Source organism: Ylistrum balloti, unplaced genomic scaffold (genome assembly GCF_031769215.1).
Source record: "Ylistrum balloti isolate Yb309-2 unplaced genomic scaffold, AGI_CSIRO_Ybal_v1 Utg371144, whole genome shotgun sequence".
Classification (NCBI taxonomy): Eukaryota; Metazoa; Mollusca; class Bivalvia; order Pectinida; family Pectinidae; genus Ylistrum; species Ylistrum balloti.
The window spans coordinates 479,027-495,983 of NW_026782627.1; the positions used below are offsets into that span (position 1 = coordinate 479,027).

At 39.9% G+C, this 16,957-nt stretch overlaps 1 protein-coding gene across 4 annotated transcripts in view; it reads left to right on the forward strand.

The window, feature by feature from the left end:
• Window positions 1–16,957, forward strand: part of LOC132561052 (tachykinin-like peptides receptor 99D) — a 33,530-nt gene that overhangs the window by 8,041 nt on the left and 8,532 nt on the right. The window contains exon 3 of one of the 4 annotated variants that reach the window (XR_009554682.1): window positions 1,247–1,305. The exons of the other annotated variants lie outside the window; for them this stretch is intronic. The gene's annotated coding sequence lies outside the window, so the exon portion shown is untranslated. Of the gene's footprint in view, window positions 1–1,246; window positions 1,306–16,957 lie in introns of those variants that run through there. 4 annotated transcript variants of the gene reach the window in all.

Sequence of the window (16,957 nt, forward strand, 5' to 3'; positions counted from 1 at the left end):
AGGGTTATTCATCCTTTCGCCCTTGGGATTGTTTTATGACGAGCATTGTCAAAGTAAATATTTATATTGTCATATAAAGTATTGTTGGCAAAGTTATTATATCATTGTTAGTACCACATTCATTACTGAATCTCAGCTCTGGTAAAAAATATCGCTGTATCGATATCTCTGGTCGATATATCATTAAATCACCGTTACCTGCATGTCGTAGTGTTTCAATGATGCTGTTAAGCTTTATGTGATCGTTCGCCATGGCTTATCAAAGCCTTCCAGGACGTATATTTCACGTAAGGCATACGCATAGCAGAGATTTTGCTTACAATTTGATCTATTTTCAAGATAACTATTTTGCGCAGTTTCATTAATGCTAAACCTATTAAATCTATAATATGTTGTAGTACAGTCATTCGTTCCACATACTCGCAGCTTTACGCCCCTTATTTCGGCTGTAGTGACCACTTCAAGAAAATATTCATTTGTGGTCTAACTTTGAAAATCACGGAAATACTGCCACATAAATAGGCAATTTGGCGTAAAACGAGGTCGTATTGGAAGATTCTGTCGTCAAGCGTTACCATAGTTACAGGTTAGCGTGTTGTCAGGGAGACGATGTAAATTTGCTGTTCTATAGGATATATTTGTCAGGATAAAGATTACACATTTGCATAATTTCATGTAATTTATTTGTCCTAGACTATTCTTTTTTGATAACTTCAGCCTCATGATTATTCATAAACGAAGTATGACAATATTGTTCAATTATTGGTCACTTGACAACCAACTCTTTGCGAAATGTATCTACTTTAAATTCTCGATCGATAACGTTCTGTAGCGTTAACAGGTTAATAGCTCCCTTAGATGGTGGCAATATATCGGCTGACCCACTACTTCTACGAATCACTCATTAATAAATGACCTCTGCTGTAGGATCTTTAACATATTAGATGAAAACCATCAGTCAATAGACAATTGTATTTATGAGGTTAGCAAATATTTTATTTGTGAACCTCTTAGTTTCGTACTTGCATCAGTATTTTAACTGACCATTCATAACTGAATTTGAAAATGTTACAGAAAAATATTTTTTCTGCATTGTTATATCATTTAGTAGCAATATTTATTCGCGTGAAGACGATCAGTAATGCTGTAATCTTCTTTAGAGTTGGGGAGTTAATTTTGACTTTTGATGTGAGGTAATGATTGGACGCTTGTAAGACTGGTTGTATCAGTATTTCATATCTTTCAGAGTGGAATATTGATGGTTTAACCAGTTTCACTACGACCAGGGGTGAAATATTGACAGAGGTTGGGTAGTTTCACTACGACTAGGAGTGGAAAGTTGATAGAGGTCGGGTTGTTTTACTGTAACTAAATCAAGGGGACTCTTCAGCCGCTTACCTCAATCTTTTCCTGCAACGAAATCAACATGGACAGCTGTTTCACCAAGCTGTATGATAAGGGTGATGATTTCAATCTTCCTATTGTGAGTGTTCCATTTCTTGACAGCAACATTCCTGTATCCAAAACCAATGGTGTTGATAACGCAGTTGCTTCAATATTCAGTGTTCCCATTACCACGATTTTCATGCAAGAAGTCTTCAACGTACGGGCAAACTCATAACACAGTTGGTGAAGTTTAACTCCCGTCATAGTGATTCTACTTCTTTGTGCGATATGAATCTGGACGTGTTTGATGCTCTTTAGACTGACCAAGGTTTACATGGGGTGTTGTCTATGAAGCAGAAGACACTTACTCTTCCGGAACACATGTCCCTTTTCTCCTTGTACTTTTCTCCATGTAAATCTTTTATTCATATTTTGTCCTAGTTTTATTGAATTTGAGTTTGGATTATGATAATGGTAACACATTGGTATTTTCTTAATGTTTGCGGGTATGTTTTGCTACGACCTGGGGTGAAATATTGATGGAAGATAGTGTGATTGACAGACGGATACACCTGCGAGCTAAACACTAGTAATCAATGCTCTTGGTTAGTTACATATATCTATCTTTAATTACATTATCGACCAAAGAGATGTCACAGGGTGTATATTTCTTTAACAGAACATTTAGAATGCAGATATCCTTGTCCTTAGTGGACGGTCAATACTACACGCTGGAAATATTAACAGTCACTACATTAAAATCACAGTATTGATATAACGGTTATTGATATGAGATGATTCATAAACGTATTGACATAAATTATATATATATATATATCTTCTAAATTACAGTTGGGGCGATAATTAAGGCTACAAGAAAGCATCGATTGTAGCCTACTGGGTCTGTCCACAGTAGATAGTCTTGTGGTTATGTTTACAGAAGGTAGCCTACTGGGTCTGTCCACAGTAACTAGTCTTGTGGTTATGTTTACAGAAGGTAGCCTACTGGGTCTGTCCACAGTAGCTAGTCTTGTGGTTATGTTTACAGAAGGTAGCCTACCGGGTCTGTCCACAGTAACTAGTCTTGTGGTTATGTTTACAGAAGGTAGCCTACCGGGTCTGTCCACAGTAGCTAGTCTTGTGGTTATGTTTACAGAAGGTAGCCTACCGGGTCTGTCCACAGTAACTAGTCTTGTGGTTATGTTTACAGAAGGTAGCCTACTGGGTCTGTCCACAGTAGCTAGTCTTGTCGTTATGTTTACAGAAGGTAGCCTACCGGGTCTGTCCACAGTAACTAGTCTTGTGGTTATGTTTACAGAAGGTAGCCTACCGGGTCTGTCCACAGTAGCTAGTCTTGTGGTTATGTTTACAGAAGGTAGCCTACCGGGTCTGTCCACAGTAACTAGTCTTGTGGTTATGTTTACAGAAGGTAGCCTACCGGTTCTGTCCACAGTAGCTAGTCTTGTCGTTATGTTTACAGAAGGTAGCCTACCGGGTCTGTCCACAGTAGCTAGTCTTGTCGTTATGTTTACAGAAGGTAGCCTACCGGGTTTGTCAACAGTAGCTAGTCTTGCAAGTTTGACTAGAAGAACTAGTCCATCGGATCATGTCTACAGCAGCTTGTCTTCCGGGTTCGGTCTATAGTCGCTAGTATATCGAGTTCTGTCTACAGTACAGTAGCTAGTCTACCGTGTTTTGTCTACAGTAGCTAATCTACCGTGTCTTTCTATAGTAGCTAGTCTATAGAGTTCTGTCTACAGTACAGTAGCTAGTCTACCGTGTTTGTCTATAGTAGCTAGTCTATAGAGTTCAGTCTACAATACAGTAGCTAGTCTACCGTGTCTTTCTATATTAGCTAGTCTATAGAGTTTTGTCTACAGTACAGTAGCTATTCTACCGTGTTTTTTTCTGTAGTAGCTGGTCTATTGAGTTCTGACTACAGTACAGTAGCTAGTATACCGGGTTTTGTCTATAGTAGCTGGTCATTGATGTCTGTCTACAGAACAGTAACTACTTTACCATGTTTGTATATAGTAGCTAGTCTATTGATGTCTGTCTACAGTACAGTAGCTAGTCTATCGAGTTCTGTCTACAGTACAGTAGCTAGTCTACCGTGTTTTGTCTACAGTAGCTAATCTACCGTGTCTTTCTATAGTAGCTAGTTTATAGAGTTCTGTCTACAGTACAGTAGCTAATCTACCGTGTCTTTCTATAGTAGCTAGTCTATAGAGTTCAGTCTACAATACAATAGCTAGTCTACCGTGTCTTTCTATATTAGCTAGTCTATAGAGTTTTGTCTACAGTACAGTAGCTATTCTACCGTGTTTTTTTCTGTAGTAGCTGGTCTATTGAGTTCTGTCTACAGTACAGTAGCTAGTATACCGGGTTTTGTCTATAGTAGCTGGTCATTGATGTCTGTCTACAGAACAGTAACTACTTTACCATGTTTGTATATAGTAGCTAGTCTATTGATGTCTGTCTACAGTACAGTAGCTAGTCTATTGAGTTCTGTCTATAGTAGCTAGTCTATCGAGTTCTGTCTACAGTACAGTAGCTAGTCTGCCGTGTTTGTCTATAGATGCTAGTCTATTGAGTTCTGTCTACAGTACAGTAGCTATTCTACCGTGTTTTGTCTGTAATAGCTGGTCTATTGAGTTCTGTCTACAGTGCAGTAGCTAGTATACCAGGTTTTGTCTGTAATAGCTGGTCTATTGAGTTCTGTCTACAGCACAGTAGCTATTCTACCGTGTTTTATCTGTAATAGCTGGTCTATTGAGTTCTGTCTACAGTGCAGTAGCTAGTCTACTGGGTTTTGTCTGTAGTAGCTAGTCTATTGAGTTCTGTCTACAGTACTGTATTTAGTCTACCTGGTTTGTCTACAGTCGCTAGCCTTGTGTTTTTTCTACTTTCTACAGTAGCTACTCCTGTGGTTTCGGCTACATTTGTTATTTTTGTGTTTTGTCTATGATAACTACGCGCGCGCGCGCGCGCGCGCGCGCGCGCGCGCGCGCGCGCGCGCGCGCGCGCGCGCGCGCGCGCGCGCGCGCGCGCGCGCGCGCGCGCGCGCGCGCGCGCGCGCGCGCGCGCGCGCGCGCGCGCGCGCGCGCGCGCGCGCGCGCGCGCGCGCGCGCGCGCGCGCGCGCGCGCGCGCGCGCGCGCGCGCGCGCGCGCGCGCGCGCGCGCGCGCGCGCGCGCGCGCGCGCGCGCGCGCGCGCGCGCGCGCGCGCGCGCGCGCGCGCGCGCGCGCGCGCGCGCGCGCGCGCGCGCGCGCGCGCGCGCGCGCGCGCGCGCGCGCGCGCGCGCGCGCGCGCGCGCGCGCGCGCGCGCGCGCGCGCGCGCGCGCGCGCGCGCGCGCGCGCGCGCGCGCGCGCGCGCGCGCGCGCGCGCGCGCGCGCGCGCGCGCGCGCGCGCGCGCGCGCGCGCGCGCGCGCGCGCGCGCGCGCGCGCGCGCGCGCGCGCGCGCGCGCGCGCGCGTCTTCTGTGTTTTGTCTAAAGCACTTACGTTACTGGCTCTGTTTACAATTGTTAGTCTTACGGGTTTGTCTATAATAGCTAGTCACTCGTGTTTTGTCTCCAGTAGCTAATATACCGGTTCTGTATGGCGTATTAGCATTGGTGTATCTAATGTACGAGATGGTGAGCAATCCACCTTCTTTTTTGCTATACTATGATCATACGTACATAAGGTGGAAAATAGTGTGACGAGATAGTGAAACACTTTATAAAGAGTACATAAGACGGTAGTCAAGTACTGAGGTCGATTCGGCCACACTTTGTTTAACACTTGGTCATATATATGTGCGAGAGACTGAGTAGTTTCTAACAAGCCTTTGTTATAAGCGATGACTGTCTGTGTTGTCATTTTGTTCAATATCTTGGTATTTCCTCTGTTTGTCGTTTCTTTGCTAGCATAGCCATGACTTTTTTCTCATATTTGGTCGTGTCAAATCTTACTACGAGTCGACAGAGAGGCAGACCGGGATATAATTACATATCTTTCAAGATTTGAAATGATAGAGGCAAAAGCCGAGTGTTACCCTACGCTTAGAAGACTCAAAAATATGTTGGCGAAGTGTTATGTGTTGCTCGGATGATGGCCATGTATAAGAAAGTGAAAACAACGACAGCGATGATGATGATGATGATGATGATGATGCACTCCACTTCACACTTTCATAAAGTTATCTTTTCCTGTTATCTGTGTCTCACCGATAATTACAAACTGAGAGGCACTTGACATTGTAGTTAGAAATGGCTTCCTGTAGACCTGACTAGTACACATGTCGGTACTCGGTTAATATTTTGGCGCGGTATCATTATATACATTAATACACCTTCACCCGAAGAGTCGTCCTAAAACATTACTTACTGTGTAATTTGCAGAAGACTAAAGAGGTGTATAACATAATGTTTATTCATTCCCTGCAAAAGAATATTGAAAGAAAAATACATGACAAAATCATAAATGTATTTAACATCCCTACATCTCAAAGATGTTCTATTCCTAAAATGAATGTTAGAATAATGTGATGTGTATGGAGATGCCCTTTCACCAGATATTCCCCTGTCTTTGGTCCTATAGGACATATCGATAGAAGACGAGTTAGCAACAGGTGGCTAAATACAGTGGCGGTGCATTATCTTACGAGAACTCATTTAAATAATTAGCGATGTGTATCGATGGTTATTAGCGGGTTCTGTTGATACACTCCGGTATCGATACGAAGGCAACCATCATTATCCAACAACAATAGGGAATGAAATCTATGTAAGTGTTGTGTTTGTTATTAAACTAGTGAACATGTGCTTCATCAATTAGGATGTCGGGTTAGCGTGTCCGCAGAAGTGAGTGATGTTTGTACTGCTTTATCATACACACACAAGGCATCAGAAATAATATGATTAATATCACCATAACACTCCATATCTCAAACCAAGGCTCAAAGGTCTTGAACCATACATCAAAATATCATGTTTGATGGTAATTTTCAGAGACATGTTACACTGCCGTCATAAACGGTAAATGCTTTCTGGGGTCTACCACTTTGTCAGGATCTGTATGAAACAGGTCGGGGAGGGAAAATAACATCTGATTGGTCATATCCACGCAATCTTGCCACGTGTTTCTCCATTTCTCTTTAAAACATGATAAAAAGAGTTCAAATTTAGTTTGTCTTGTTTAAAATCTTAAAACAAATACACTCACTCATTATAAGCGTGTGATGAAAGTTTATCTATTTATTTATCTATTTATTTATTTATTTTATTCTGTCGTTTCATAGTACACAGTTATCTGCTCTTGTCAGCAGTCATTATTTGTTACGGCATTTAATTGTGAAAGTAACACGAGAAAACGATGTAAGTTTCTCAAGCATAAACGACCACAGATTCTTCAACAAAGTAAATTAGAATGCAAATTACTGATAGCTGGGGACACTTTACAACTTTAACAAAAGTGTTGTCCTGTTCCCATTATGGAAAGTATCCTTTTAACTATGGCGAAATCTGACAATTCTTCAAGTGCACGCCTGGATTATAACAATTCAACAATTCACTACATTTGCGGAGAACTAACTGTTTATGAAGGAAACCACAGCAGACAAGTGTCGTAGTGTAATTTTTTTAGCGTTTCTAAGTAGGGTATGGCACTTTTATGCGCGTTTTTTTTTTACATTACAGTGATAACGGGTATACGACAATGATGCATTAAAAAGCGAACGGAACTGAGCTTACTGTGTAATTTATCACGAGGATATTCACATATCACTCGAGATATATTGCACAATCGAGGGAAATGGGATACGGAGAATTAGCTCGTATATCAATGACAGAAATATTTATTTACCGAACCTGGTAGTGTCTGTAATAGGAATGAGGTAACATGTTCTGTATGACAAGTCTTTCGGATAAGAAATGTAACAGATATTAAAGACTAAGTTCTCTCCTTCCCCTTGGCACCGCCCAGAAGAAGCCCGACGGAACAGTATCGGGCTGTTTTTGGTAGTATTGGACAGACCGGGCGGTGCCAGGCTGTTGTTAGTACAGCTGCTGATAGCAGAGCAATTTAATTTCAAAGTCGAACTGGAGAGGGAGAAAAACTCACTAGAATGGCTTAAAAATAGCAAACTATAAGATCTTAAAAGGGCAAATAAACTTGTTTGTTTTGAGATGAACCCAAGATTTCTGGGTACGCCCCGAAAATAATTCTTTAATTTTACCACTTTAATGGACACATCCGTTCTGTCCCTAAAATGAGCACAGTCTACAACAAATGTAGATATCAATAGCAATATGATAAATGTGAATATTGTCAATATATTTTCCATTTAGAGACAGAAATGTCCTGCCCATCCTAAATGTACACATGACCTTTAACATTTTGATATAAGGTTAATGACGTGGAGACGGGGTGCACCCCTATGCGTAAACCTGTATCACTCCAACACCGATTGGTGTCGCGGAAACGCAACAACAGAACTGCGGAAACTGTCGATCAAAACTAGAATACAGTCAACACATGTACTATGTCTACATTTGTAATGTAAGGATAAAACCACAGCTAAACCACATCCCGGAAACATAGAACGTTTCTTGTCCCGCCCAAGGACACGCATACTTGTCTAAAGCATGGATGTAACCGTGATCAGTTTTACAGAAAAAGTTTGGGGTAAATGATCACTTCCCTAACAGTGATGATGTCTTGCTGCTTGTGAAATTTTCAATCCCCCGTCTTATTTTTCCGATATTAGAATTCGGTGAACGCCCATAAACTCTACTCTATACTTTGCCATTAACAACAGGTCAAACATTACCGGAACTCCCCAGGGATGTCATTTGTCAGACTTATGTTTTCTGTGTATTCATCTATGTATGGTATTACTGTATATCTAATCCTTAATAGTACATCCTCTGGAGACGTACTTTGATTGTGTTTACCTCGATCATACCACATAAAACCATTTATATATTAGCTTAGGATTATCAATAATTAACGTAACACATCGGATACATTCTACATGTATCCGAGTTCTATATATCTAATATAAAGTTTTATCTAGTATCACGAATCCTAGGACAAAACATCTGTTCGATGAAGTTTAATTCACTGTTTCTTATTCTATATTAAAAGGCAATAGTTTTCTCTTGTACAATCTTTGTATTTTAGATGGTATTCACTTGTGTGTCTCCTGTACAATCTTTGTATTTTAGATGGTATTCACTTGTGTATCTCCTGTACAATCTTTGTATTTTTAGATGGTATTCACTTGTGTGTCTGTTCTACAATCTTTGTATTTTTAGATGGTATTCACTTGTGTGTCTCCTGTACAATCTTTGTATTTTTAGATGGTATTCACTTGTGTGTCTGTTCTACAATCTTTGTATTTTTAGATGGCATTCACTGGTGTATCTCCTTTACAATCTTTGTATTTTTAGATGGTATTCACTTGTGTATCTCCTGTACAATCTTTGTATTTTTAGATGGTATTCACTTGTGTGTCTGTTCTACAATTTTTGTATTTTTAGATGGTATTCACTTGTGTATCTCCTGTACAATCTTTGTATTTTTAGATGGTATTCACTTGTGTGTCTGTTCTACAATCTTTGTATTTTTAGATGGTATTCACTTGTGTATCTCCTGTACAATCTTTGTATTTTTAGATGGTATTCACTTGTGTATCTCCTGTACAATCTTTGTATCTTTAGATGTTATTCACTTGTGTGTCTCCTGTACAATCTTTGTATTTTTAGATGGTATTCACTTGTGTGTCTGTTCTACAATCTTTGTATTTTTAGATGGCATTCACTGGTGTATCTCCTTTACAATCTTTGTATTTTTAGATGGTATTCACTTGTGTATCTCCTGTACAATCTTTGTATTTTTAGATGGCATTCACTGGTGTGTCTCCTGTACAATCTTTGTATTTTTAGATGGTATTCACTTGTGTATCTCCTGTACAATCTTTGTATTTTTAGATGGTATTCACTTGTGTATCTCCTGTACAATCTTTGTATTTTTAGATGGTATTCACTTGTGTGTCTGTTCTACAATCTTTGTATTTTTAGATGGCATTCACTGGTGTATCTCATGTACAATCTTAGTATTTTTAGATGGTATTCACTTGTGTATCTCCTGTACAATCTTTGTATTTTTAGATGGTATTCACTTGTGTGTCTCCTGTATAATCTTTGTATTTTTAGATGGTATTCACTTGTGTGTCTCCTGTACAATCTTTGTATTTTTAGATGGTATTCACTTGTGTGTCTCCTGTACAATCTCTGTATTTTTAGATGGTATTCACTTGTGTGTCTCCTGTACAATCTTTGTATTTTTAGATGGTATTCACTTGTGTATCTGTTCTACAATCTTTGTATTTTTAGATGGCATTCACTGGTGTGTCTCCTGTACAATCTTTGTATTTTTAGATGGTATTCACTTGTGTATCTCCTGTACAATCTTTGTATTTTTAGATGGTATTCACTTGTGTATCTCCTGTACAATCTTTGTATTTTTAGATGGTATTCACTTGTGTGTCTGTTCTACAATCTTTGTATTTTTAGATGGCATTCACTGGTGTATCTCATGTACAATCTTAGTATTTTTAGATGGTATTCACTTGTGTATCTCCTGTACAATCTTTGTATTTTTAGATGGTATTCACTTGTGTGTCTGTTCTACAATCTTTGTATTTTTAGTTGGTATTCACTTGTGTGTCTCCTGTACAATCTTTGTATTTTTAGATGGTATTCACTTGTGTGTCTGTTCTACAATCTTTGTATTTTTAGATGGCATTCACTGGTGTATCTCCTGTACAATCTTTGTATTTTTAGATGGTATTCACTTGTGTATCTCCTGTACAATCTTTGTATTTTTAGATGGTATCCACTTGTGTATCTCCTGTACAATCTCTGTATTTTTAGATGGTATTCACTTGTGTCTGTTCTACAATCTTTGTATTTTTAGATGGTATTCACTTGTGTGTCTCCTGTACAATCTTTGTATTTTTTGATGGTATTCACTTGTGTGTCTCCTGTACAATCTTTGTATTTTTAGATGGTATTCACTTGTGTGTCTCCTGTACAATCTTTGTATTTTTAGATGGTATTCACTTGTGTATCTGTTCTACAATCTTTGTATTTTTAGATGGCATTCACTGGTGTATCTCCTGTACAATCTTTGTATTTTTAGATGGCATTCACTGGTGTATCTCCTGTACAATCTTTGTATTTTTAGATGGCATTCACTGGTGTATCTCCTGTACAATCTTTGTATTTTTAGATGGTATTCACTTGTGTCTGTTCTACAATCTTTGTATTTTTAGATGGTATCCACTTGTGTGTCTCCCGTACAATCTTTGTATTTTTAGATGGTATTCACTTGTGTGTCTCCTGTATAATCTTTGTATTTTTAGATGGTATTCACTTGTGTGTCTCCTGTACAATCTTTGTATTTTTAGATGGTATTCACTTGTGTGTCTCCTGTACAATCTCTGTATTTTTAGATGGTATTCACTTGTGTGTCTCCTGTACAATCTTTGTATTTTTAGATGGTATTCACTTGTGTATCTGTTCTACAATCTTTGTATTTTTAGATGGCATTCACTGGTGTATCTCCTGTACAATCTTTGTATTTTTAGATGGCATTCACTGGTGTATCTCCTGTACAATCTTTGTATTTTTAGATGGTATTCACTTGTGTCTGTTCTACAATCTTTGTATTTTTAGATGGTATTCACTTGTGTATCTCCTGTACAATCTTTGTATTTTTAGATGGTATTCACTTGTGTATCTCCTGTACAATCTTTGTATTTTTAGATGGTATTCACTTGTGTATCTCCTGTACAATCTTTGTATTTTTAGATGGTATTCACTTGTGTGTCTCCTGTACAATCTTTGTATTTTTAGATGGTATTCACTTGTGCCTGTTGTCACTCTTTGTATTTTTAGATGTTATTCACTTGTGCCTGTTCTACAATCTTCAATGTCACTCTTTGTATTGAAGGGTGTTATTCACGTGCGTGTCTGTTATACAATCTTAGTATTTTTAGATGGTATTCACTTGTGTGTGTTTTGTACAATCTTTGTATTTTTAGATGGTATTCACTTGTGCCTGTTGTCACTCTTTGTATTTTTAGATGGTGTTCACTTGTGCCTGTTGTCACTCTTTGTATTTTTAGATGGTATTCACTTGTGCCTGTTCTACAATCTTCAATGTCACTCTTTGTATTGAAGGGTGTTATTCACGTGCGTGTCTGTTGTAATGTCTTTGTATTTTAAGGTGTTATTTAATTTTCTGTGGCTGATATACCATGCATTTTGGCCTATTACCGTGTTAACATGCAAGACATCATTCAGATGTCCTAAAGTTACAGGAAACACTATTGATGTAAAATTATTTTCACATATGCCTTGAAATACAGCTATACATATGCGTACTGGATGACGAATAATGTAGTCTCCTTATGTCATATATATGAAACAGCTCGAAAACTGACGATGACACTGTCCCTTTTCAAAATTTCGGATGAGGAAAACTTCCGACTGTGCCATGTTTTTGCCTAGATTCTTTCATGTCTTCAAGATTGCACACTTTATCTCTATTTGTAATTTCACTTGATTCGACGGTTCAGTGTCTGTCTGTCCGGTTTAAAACGAATCTGTAGAGTCTCTATCTATCCTGATTTGTCCGGTAGATGGCGAACCTGTACCCAGGATTAGTGTCTATATCTATCCTGATTTTTCCGGTAGATGACGAATCTGTACCCAGGATTAGAGTCTCTATCTATCCTGATTTGTCCGGTAGATGGCGAACCTGTACCCAGGATTAGAGTCTATATCTATCCTGATTTGTCCGGTAGATGACGAATCTGTACCCAGGATTAGAGTCTCTATCTATCCTGATTTTTCCGGTAGATGACGAATCTGTACCCTGGCTTAGAGTCTATATCTATCCTGATTTGTCCGGTAGATGACGAATCTGTACCCAGGATTAGAGTCTCTATCTATCCTGATTTGTCCGGTAGATGACGAACCTGTACCCTGGCTTAGAGTCTCTATCTATCCTGATTTTTCCGGTAGATGACGAATCTGTACCCAGGATTAGAGTCTCTATCTATCCTGATTTGTCTGGTAGATGACGAATCTGTACCCTGGATTAGAGTCTATATCTATCCTGATTTGTCCGGTAGATGACGAACCTGTACCCTGGGTTAGAGTCTATATCTATCCTGATTTGTCCGGTAGATGACGAACCTGTACCCTGGATTAGAGTCTATATCTATCCTGATTTGTCCGGTAGATGACGAACCTGTACCCTGGGTTAGAGTCTATATCTATCCTGATTTGTCCGGTAGATGACGAACCTGTACCCTGGGTTAGAGTCTATATCTATCCTGATTTGTCCGGTAATTGACGAACCTGTAACCTGGATTAGAGTCTATATCTATCCTGATTTGTCCGGTAGATGACGAACCTGTACCCTGGGTTAGAGTCTATATCTATCCTGATTTGTCCGGTAGATGACGAACCTGTACCCTGGGTTAGAGTCTATATCTATCCTGATTTGTCCGGTAGATGACGAACCTGTACCCTGGGTTAGAGTCTATATCTATCCTGATTTGTCCGGTAGATGACGAACCTGTACCCTGGCTTAGAGTCTATATCTATCCTGATTTGTCCGGTAGATGACGAACCTGTACCCTGGGTTAGAGTCTATATCTATCCTGATTTGTCCGGTAATTGACGAACCTGTACCCTGGCTTAGAGTCTATATCTATCCTGATTTGTCCGGTAGATGACGAACCTGTACCCTGGCTTAGAGTCTATATCTATCCTGATTTGTCCGGTAGATGACGAACCTGTACCCTGGGTTAGAGTCTATATCTATCCTGATTTGTCCGGTAGATGACGAACCTGTACCCTGGGTTAGAGTCTATATCTATCCTGATTTGTCCGGTAGATGACGAACCTGTACCCTGGATTAGAGTCTATATCTATCCTGATTTGTCCGGTAGATGACGAACCTGTACCCTGGATTAGAGTCTATATCTATCCTGATTTGTCCGGTAGATGGTGAACCTGTACCCTGGATTAGGGTCTATATCTATCCTGATTTGTCCGGTAGATGACGAACCTGTACCCAGGATTAGAGTCTATATCTATCCTGATTTGTCCGGTAGATGACGAACCTGTACCCTGGGTTAGAGTCTATATCTATCCTGATTTGTCCGGTAGATGGTGAACCTGTACCCTGGATTAGAGTCTATATCTATCCTGATTTGTCCGGTAGATGACGAACCTGTACCCTGGGTTAGAGTCTATATCTATCCTGATTTGTCCGGTAGATGGTGAACCTGTACCCTGGATTAGAGTCTATATCTATCCTGATTTGTCCGGTAGATGACGAACCTGTACCCTGGGTTAGAGTCTATATCTATCCTGATTTGTCCGGTAGATGGTGAACCTGTACCCTGGATTAGAGTCTATATCTATCCTGATTTGTCCGGTAGATGGTGAACCTGTACCCTGGATTAGAGTCTATATCTATCCTGATTTGTCCGGTAGATGACGAACCTGTACCCTGGATTAGAGTCTATATCTATCCTGATTTGTCCGGTAGATGACGAACCTGTACCCTGGATTAGAGTCTATATCTATCCTGATTTGCCCGGTAGATGACGAATCTGTACCCTGGATTAGAGTCTATATCTATCCTGATTTGTCCGGTAGATGACGAATCTGTACCCTGGATTAGAGTCTATATCTATCCTGATTTGTCCGGTAGATGACGAACCTGTACCCTGGATTAGAGTCTATATCTATCCTGATTTGTCCGGTAGATGACGAACCTGTACCCTGGATTAGAGTCTATATCTATCCTGATTTGTCCGGTAGATGACGAACCTGTACCCAGGATTAGAGTCTATATCTATCCTGATTTGTCCGGTAGATGACGAACCTGTACCCAGGATTAGAGTCTATATCTATCCTGATTTGTCCGGTAGATGACGAACCTGTACCCAGGATTAGAGTCTATATCTATCCTGATTTGTCCGGTAGATGACGAACCTGTACCCTGGATTAGAGTCTATATCTATCCTGATTTGTCCGGTAGATGACGAATCTGTACCCTGGATTAGAGTCTATATCTATCCTGATTTGTCCGGTAGATGACGAACCTGTACCCTGGATTAGAGTCTATATCTATCCTGATTTGCCCGGATGAGACCTGTACCCGAATTTGTCCTGAACCTGTACCCTGGATTAGAGTCTATATCTATCCTGATTTGTCCGGTAGATGACGAACCTGTACCCTGGCTTAGAGTCTATATCTATCCTGATTTGTCCGGTAGATGGTGAACCTGTACCCTGGATTAGAGTCTATATCTATCCTGATTTGTCCGATAGATGACGAACCTGTACCCTGGATTAGAGTCTATATCTATCCTGATTTGTCCGGTAGATGACGAACCTGTACCCTGGCTTAGAGTCTATATCTATCCTGATTTGTCCGGTAGATGACGAACCTGTACCCTGGCTTAGAGTCTATATCTATCCTGATTTGTCCGGTAGATGGTGAACCTGTACCCGGGGTTAGAGTCTATATCTATCCTGATTTGTCCGATAGATGACGAACCTGTACCCGGGGTTAGAGTCTATATCTATCCTGATTTGTCCGATAGATGACGAACCTGTACCCGGGGTTAGAGTCTATATCTATCCTGATTTGTCCGGTAGATGGTGAACCTGTACCCTGGATTAGAGTCTATATCTATCCTGATTTGTCCGGTAGATGACGAACCTGTACCCTGGATTAGAGTCTATATCTATCCTGATTTGTCCGGTAGATGACGAACCTGTACCCTGGGTTAGAGTCTATATCTATCCTGATTTGTCCGGTAGATGGTGAACCTGTACCCTGGATTAGAGTCTATATCTATCCTGATTTGTCCGGTAGATGACGAACCTGTACCCTGGATTAGAGTCTATATCTATCCTGATTTGTCCGGTAGATGACGAACCTGTACCCTGGGTTAGAGTCTATATCTATCCTGATTTGTCCAGTAGATGACGAACCTGTACCCTGGATTAGAGTCTATATCTATCCTGATTTGTCCGGTAATTGACGAACCTGTACCCTGGCTTAGAGTCTATATCTATCCTGATTTGTCCGGTAGATGACGAACCTGTACCCTGGGTTAGAGAGTCTATATCTATCCTGATTTGTCCGGTAGATGACGATCCTGTACCCTGGGTTAGAGTCTATATCTATCCTGATTTGTCCGGTAGATGACGAACCTGTACCCTGGGTTAGAGTCTATATCTATCCTGATTTGTCCGGTAGATGACGAACCTGTACCCTGGGTTAGAGTCTATATCTATCCTGATTTGTCCGGTAGACGATGAACCTGTTTTGGGGATGAGTTGCTATATTTATTTCTACAGTTATCGCTGTTTATTCTGTACGTTCCAGAACCAACATTAATTCACACAGTTAAGACGTTATAAGCCTAACGTAGCCATGCTGAGTGGGACTAGATGTAAACACTTCTGTACCTTACGTCTGAGTAGGTAGAATACAGAATGGGTAAATGTGGAGTTACTTTACCCCAGGTGTCTCAAAACTGATCGACATTTGGTCAATCTCGACGTCGTATTTATCTTAGTTTATTGGAATCTGTCACTAAACCATGGCCAGGAATCCGGAAGCACGGTAAGACAGACCAGTGTTTATTAAACTCTATCATACATCATGGTCAATCCATTGGGTAAGGCTGGGATATATCACTTTAGATTACCAAACACTGAGTGATTAACGTATATTTTTGTACATTGTCAGACCAAACTCTGATAGTGAATTAAGGAGTTAACATCGATTACCAACACCATTTATCATCAGACAGGTTTTACTTCAAATTGTTTTTGAGTTGTTTATGAATATTTATTCTAAATCAAAACGCTTGGTTATCACGTCCGTGACATTGAATTATGTTCCGTTATAACATGATCAGTGAAGGGAAGGTTTCGCTGCTAAAGATCGTGTTGTTCACGTCAGTTATCTAAAGCCGTATTGCAGTATGTCCTGTGTATACAATATGTACTGGCGATCAATCTGATACTGTCAAAACATTGGAAGTTTTATTACAGGTCTACATAGATGACATTTTAAAAAATCCATTTCATGTGAGATTTCTGGGACCAGTTTAAGATTTTCTAGGTAAGATGAAACCATTTTGACGAGTTTTATCTTTTATCAATTGAAAATGTAAGATTATGTTTATCACATAACTATTTATAGTACAAAACAAGATAAAATGTTTCTGTAGTCTCTATATATTTTGTATTCTAACGTATGTAATGTGACTATTGTTATCTGTTAATTGGTAGAGGTCATTATAAAACTCACTGACCAATCATTTTGACATGATATATGGCGATAAGATATGTCTAAATTCTAATCGAAATTAAAAAGCAATACATAACATAAATGCATCAGCAATCATTCATGAAGATAACATTTAATGAGAATTGTATAAAATCTTATCTCGTTTTATCCTGCAACTGGTGCTAGTAT